This window comes from Austrofundulus limnaeus, unplaced genomic scaffold (assembly GCF_001266775.1).
Source record: "Austrofundulus limnaeus strain Quisiro unplaced genomic scaffold, Austrofundulus_limnaeus-1.0 Scaffold283, whole genome shotgun sequence".
In the NCBI taxonomy this organism is placed as follows: Eukaryota; Metazoa; Chordata; class Actinopteri; order Cyprinodontiformes; family Rivulidae; genus Austrofundulus; species Austrofundulus limnaeus.
In genome coordinates this window covers 76,349-83,572 of record NW_013952685.1, presented here as the reverse complement: position 1 = coordinate 83,572, position 7,224 = coordinate 76,349, and the positions used below count along the sequence as shown (strand labels likewise).

General features: G+C 40.2%; 1 pseudogene; it reads left to right on the top strand.

The window, feature by feature from the left end:
* Positions 1-545: 545 nt before the first annotated feature.
* LOC106526594 (UDP-glucuronosyltransferase 2B17 pseudogene) lies at positions 546-5,120 on the top strand (annotated as a pseudogene).
* Positions 5,121-7,224: the final 2,104 nt, after the last annotated feature.

The window sequence follows — 7,224 nt, the reverse complement described above, 5'->3', positions numbered from 1 at the left end:
CTCCTCTCGCGTGCACGAGCAGCTGGATACGAACAGGTGGAATTTACGCAGCTCATTTACACACTTTTCATGAAGATAGAAGAGTTTGTTGAATCTGATGTGACATGTTCGTACAAACCCTTTGTACGAACAAAAGTAAGAGAAATTTAGGATAAGAATATGAACGATTTTTGCATGAGGCCCATTGTTCCAAAGCTAGTAGTGTTTAAACACTTAACTCTGGTTCATTTAACTCCACAGAGGCAGAGAAAAAGAATGGGAACGGGCTGCAGCCAACTGATACGACCTCCAAGCTGTGACTCATCATGATGAAAAGATATTTAGCTGCTTACTGTCGCTGTCACTCCAGTCCCTTGCTCTCTGCCTGGAGTTTTACTTTCACGCTCGCTGGCATGAAGTTCAAAAGCATTTTTAAAATTTTAAATCTGAAATCCTTGCAGTGAAACAATTATAAGTCAAAGGGAAAGGGACAAAAACTATTGTGAACTTGTATAGAGCAAAGTGAGTTCCTGCACCTTTGATCCACATTTTGGACTTTGCCTCAAAAAATCAGGGCCTCTGTGTGTGCAAAAAAAGAAAAACAAACCTGACTGTATCCTGGTGCCGCTCAAGCCTGAACTCCTGGGCTCTACAACCTGATAAGGTATTTGTTTTACTTTGATCCTAACAATTCTTTTAAAAATGATACAGTGCAGACATGATGTGGTGAAGTGGGAGATAATAGTGGGAATGGAGGATACGTAGGCTTTAAATTGGCTTTTAGTGTTGTCGGCACAGTCATCATCAGCTGATTCATCTACCGTAACAAGTACTTATTGAGTTGGGACCTGCCATACAAATATATGGAGGCATTCAATGCATAAAATGCCTTCATACTTCTGTATGGCAGCACCTTTGTACTTTTAAGCAGTTTTGTTTTACTTTATATTTTACTCTTCAGTCAACATTATTGTGGCCCAAACGGCAAAGTGTACCCCCCACAAATGTTATATCAAAACACAAAATATGTGCTATTATCAGTGTGCATTGCCAATGCAATGCACACTATTGTGATTCGTTTCCCATCCAAGTCATCTCCACTTTGGCATGCTTCTCCTCCTGCATACTTTGTCCTAGAGCTGCCATTTTAATTTAAATCTGTAAAACTCCTGTGCCAAATGATTGCTATGCCTTTTGGTGTCTGTACAACCTATAGCTTTTGAAATATTAATGTTTTAAATCAAATAATGGGAGTCAATGGAGCCTTGTATGTGTCCAATACTGCCCCATGCTGTATCTACTCAGTACTGCACCACAGTTTAATAATATTTAAACTCAGTAGTTCAGTGTTTACAATACAAACATGATTGTATTTTAATATTTCACTATAATAATGTCCTAATATTCCTTTATTGTTGTAATATATTGCAGTTTAGTGTCAACAATTGCATTGGCAATATGGCCTCTTTCAGCACACATACAAACCTAACACTTGGAGTACCTACTGCAACAGCTCCTACACTCCAAAAATGAAATGTTGGATTTACTTAACCATGTTATGTGACCTGGTTCCACTTAACTGTGTTGAGTAAATTCAAAGCAACACACTCATGTTCTTTGGTTAAAAAACTGGTGTATTGCTTTGAATTTACTCAACTCAGTTAAGTGGAACCAGGTAACATAACATGGTTAAGTAAATCCAACATTTCATTTTTTACAGCGTATAGTCTCATGGTGAACACTATGGGCTTTCATGTGGGAGATCAGGGATCAATCCCAGCTATAAACAAAATATTTCATTTAAACTACATATTTTCTAATTGTCATATTCTCACACAATTACCCTCATTACAAACAACTGCTGACTTAGCAGGCACAAGCTGGTACTTGATTAGCAAACACATTTCAACTTGGTCACAGTTCAAGCTGCAAGCAAAGGCATGCTGAAATGGCATGCTTCAAGGCAATGCACACTTGTTTTTACATCGTAAAAACCCATGTCTAGTTTTCATTGGCTTTCGAGTTAGCATGGCAACATAAATTACAAAAACCTACACCTAAAAACCCCATAGGAATACACTGAGCTCATAAACATACAAATTATATATCAAAACTTTGACATTTTTGTCTCCTTTCAGACAATGTTTCTGTTTTTGCTTTAGGACAAATGGTTTCCTCTCAAGGTGCCTCAGAAGGCAGAGTGGTACCATTTTCCTATACGTCTCCATATTAAATTGAGCTAACTCAGCAGTTCTGATCAAGACTGAGAAGTGTTTTTAACTTCTTATATCTCTGACATAAAGCGGTGTAAAATTGTAAAAATTTACATGAGTAAGAACCAATCTCTTCTCTCACTTTCGGTACAAGAATTATTTCAAAAGATCCAATAGTTTTTACAAAGTGGCTGTTTGTTTTTTGTATTTTGACAGAGAAGTGCTGCTCATCTGCACTGCCCCGCCCCCTAACAACATGACAATCTGGCCTTCTGATTGGCTGAGGCAGTTTCCACTGTTTCTGGGCAGAACAGTCTTCTAGAGATTGTTTAGCAATTTCTCAACCAAACCATGACACGCTGAATTAAAAGCAAAAATCCAAGATGGCCGTCATCGCTAAAAGGACGAATTCACCATAACTCAGTCATTTTCAGACACATTGAGGTGACAGTTGGTATGGTGGTGGCTGACAGTGATTTCTAACACATATTTAAGGCAAATCTGAAATTTAAAAGGGTATTCACACCAGAAAGTTCTTTGGTACACTCTTTTGGTCCAGATTAAAAGTGGACTTTGTTTTATTTGTTTAGTTTGCATTCACATTGTACTTTTTGCAAGCAGACTATAATTTATAAACAAAGCCATACAGGTGACGGTCATTGCTCCCAATGGACAGAAATGACGGGGGCGGGACAGAGCTCAGACCCAGAAATAAAGATGGTGTTAATATAACTATTAAGAATATCAAGAGCAGCTCATTCAGTGGTGGTTTTCTGATAATTTTGAGATGGTGTTGTCAAATACATGCCGCAGCCTAGGGATGTAAGATGATCTGCATCCCACAATGGCTCATTGGTTGTAGAGCAGTGTTAGCGTTAGCAACACTGAAGGGCTAATGTCCAAAAAGGCATGTTTTTTGTAGTTGGTTTGGTTCAAGGCAGGTTTGTGTTCACACCAGAAGTGAACCGAACCAAAGTTTGTTTGAAAGTGGATCAAGACCACCTCAAAAATGGGTCTCGGTGCAGTTGTTTGATCCACACTAGAGGTAAAATTAGTGTATTCAGACCTGAATTAAAGGTCCGGACCAACGGGGGAAACAAACTCTGGTCCATGGACCAAATGTGTCAGGTATGAATACACCCATACTTACTCCATTATTCAATATTAACAATCTTCTTTGTATTTGTTTTTCAGAAAATGTCCATAACTGTCACCATCATCCTGACGGTCCTGTTCTTTCTGTTGCTCAGACCTTCTTGCAGTAGAGGTGGAAAGATTCTGGTGGTTCCTGTTGATGGTAGCCACTGGATCAACATGAAGGTTATACTTGAAGAGCTCCACTCCAGGGGTCACCAAATTACAGTTCTGCGCTCTGCCAAGAGCTGGTACATCTCCAGTTCCTCCTCCATTTATACCTCGATTGATGTTCCCATGCTTCAGGATGAGACAGACTTAAACGAGTACAACAAAATGATACCAGATGTTATGAACTGTCGCACTTATCCTGAGTTTTTGCAAACCTTTTGCTTTCGGCACTTGATCACGTCTATGCTAGTGAAGGGTCATGATATTCTGGCCAGATCAATAGCAGCTATATTAGATGATCGTGTGTTAATAAAAAACTTACAGGAGTCTAAGTTTGACCTAATGTTAACTGACCCGGGTATGCCTTTAGGAGCAGTTCTGGGTAATTATCTGAAGCTGCCGATGGTTTTTAATGTGCGTTGGCTTAATACCGGAGAGGGTCATTATGCTGTAGCTCCTTCTCCTGTTTCATATGTCCCTCACACGATAAGTGAACTTCACGACCAAATGGACTTTCTAGAGCGAACACAGAACATGTTGCACTATCTCTACAGTCTTTATGAGCAGGACTATATTATTGACCCTGCCTACTCAGAGGTGTTCCAGCGTCACTTCCCTCCTGGTACAAACATGTTGTCTTTGCAGCTTTCGGCTGATATCTGGATGTTCAGGACTGATTTTGTTTTTGAGTTCCCTCGGCCCACCATGCCCAACGTGGTCTACATTGGAGGGTTCCAGTGCAAAGAGGCCAAACCCCTCCCTGCTGATTTGGAGGCTTTCATGCAGAGTTCTGGGGAACACGGGGTGATCGTCATGTCTCTGGGGACACTGGTGTCGGCTCTGTCTCCTGAGATCACCGAGGCTATCGCTGCTGCTTTTGCTCAGCTACCTCAGAAAGTGATTTGGCGGTTTGACGGTGAGAAACCATCATCGTTGGGAAATAACACCCTGCTGGTAAAATGGCTGCCCCAGAGTGACCTCCTGGGACACCCCAAGACCCGTGTCTTTGTCGCCCATGGAGGAACTAACGGCATGTATGAAGCCATCTATCATGGTGTTCCTGTTCTGGGTATGCCCCTCCTTTTTGATCAGTTTGACAATGTCCTCAGACTGAAGGTGCGTGGAGCAGCTCGGGTGGTGGAGGTCAGATCCCTGACCACAGAGAACTTCCTGGAGGCTCTAAAGGACCTCTTAGAGAATCCATCTTACCTCAAGAACATCCAGCATCTCTCCCAGCTACACCGCGACCAACCAGTGTCTCCCTTAGACACAGCTATCTTCTGGATCGAGTACGTCATCAGGAACAAAGGAGCAGCTCACCTGAGGTCCGCAGGGTTCAGCCTGCCTTGGTATACCTACTTCTGTCTGGATGTGGCTGCTTTATTTATGGTCTTAACTGGAACCTTGATCTGGGGTTCAGTCCTGGTCTGTAGGTGTCTCTGCTGCCGGAGGTTCAGGAAGAAGATGAAAGCAGAATAACTGATTAAAAGCGAGTAATTGTCTCATAAATGTTATAATCAAAGGTTTTGTTCACAATATCAATCTTGTAATTTACAGCTACATTTCATTATTTGACTTTTATTACATGTTTTAGGCATATTGAATAAAAATATAAAACATTTATTAAGTTTTAAGGTTTTTGTTTCTTTAGAAAGTACACTAGCTTTATGAATTATACTGTTCAAAACACCAAATTGAACAATTTTCTTTGGCGAAATTGAGTTTAATGTTTACCAGAGTGGCTCGTCAGAAATAGACCCATATAATAAGCCTTAAAACAAGTCTAATAGTAAAAATTCGTAGTAATTTACTCAAATGCTAGTTTTTGAATATAAATTTAAAATAAGCAAAGGTTTAATAAGTTGAGTATTGACAGTGTTTTTCCTGTTAAGCCCTAAGGGGTTTTAGAGGTAATTTCCACCTAAAAATACACAGCAAAATAAATCAAGAATAGCTCCACAGTTATAAGGTCTAAATGATAACTCTTGGTACCTCTGTAAAGGTAAGACCTTAAAGATAATTTCTTAAGTGAAACCACTATTGTAACTCTTACTGTGCCTGAGTTATTTGTGATTAAATAAAGAAAATTTGTAATTTTTTTTTAGCCTCGCCTAGTTTTTTTTAAATCAACAGTACAAAACACAATGAAAATTCTTGTGAAAACCCAGGAATGCCCTTAGATTTTATACATCTACATCTTGAGAAAAACTGTAGCAAAGAAGGACCAAATAAGTTGAAGTATATTCATTTCACAAAGGTTTTAGTGAGCAGTGTGCCAGGCGGAAATGGCATTTTGGCACAATTTAGCCAAATGTACACAAAACTGTGCCAAATGGGTTTTTTACTTTATAAAAGAGAATCTGTTTTAATAAAAGTGTTGATTTCTATTGTAGGACTCATTCTGTATATGACATAACCTTTTCTTTTTACATTTACATTGTGCATCATTGAAATCTACCGTTGTGAACACCATGAAATGAATGGAACCTCACTCCGCCTCAACGTTTTACGTATGAGGACTGTTATTTATACTCTCGGTTACGCACAAACTTCATGTCACCAAACAAAAAATAACACAGTGTCAAGATATATCCCTGAATTCCTGAGAGTTTCGTTTTTTAAAAGATACCAAAGGGAGGGGTGTGGAACCAAAACTTGCACAGCAACAGATGCGGAGAACTTCCTGATACTGAAACGGTCGGTGACGGTTCAAGTAACTTACAAATTTTTTTTATCTCTAAAATCATAAATATTTATCCAAAACTAATATCGCGACTCGTTTTAAAAACATTAAAGACACCTTTTGTGAAGGACTTAGAAAAAATTTGGGAAAAATAAGTTTTACACCTACTTTAGAAAACAACAATGAATGACGCCATCTCCTAGCCCGGCACAGGGTCTGTCGGGATAATATCAACTGTGAAGAATTTAAAAAACTAAAGTAGACCTAAAGTGATTCCCCAACCTTAATACTGCTGTCTTTGTTGTTTCAGATAACCTAAATATGACAACAACATGACAAATCTAAAGGTTTTTTATGGCTTTCAGTTTGATGTACCACCCCAGGATTTTCAGTGGCCGACCCCTAGAGTGGATCATTACATAGCCTAGGAAGACATTACTAGTGCAAAGGTACTAGGAAACATAAGTAACAGGGAACATAGGTACTGGGGAACATAGTTACTGGGGTGATAAGTACATGTTCCACTCATTATAGGCGTCACTAAAACTGGAGAACGTGGAGAAAACACAAACATTTTCACTGCAGCCCCAGTCAGCCCAGCCTTACTATACCCCTAGCCCTGGTTGTGTTTACAGTGAGCAGAGAGCCACCTGGATGTGGGCGAGATCATAATATTAAACACACGTAAATCTTATTTTGTTTTATTTGTTACACAACTGAGTGCGAAGCGGCCGGGATGAGGCTCAGTGCCTCCAAATCCGAGGCCATGGTCTTGAGCCGGAAAAGGGTAGAGTGCCTTCTCCGGGTCAGGGCTGTCGTCCTGCCTTAAGTGGAGGAGTTTAAGTATCTGGGGATCTTGTTCACGAATGGGGGAAGAAGGGAGCGGGAGATCGACAGGCAGATTGGCGCAGCGTCTGCTGTAAAGCGGGCGCTGTACCGGTCCGTCGTGGTGAAGAGAGAGCTGAGTCAGAAAGRGAAGCTCTCGATTTACCGGTCGATCTACGTTTCTACCCTCATCTATGGTCATGAGCTTTGGGTCATGAC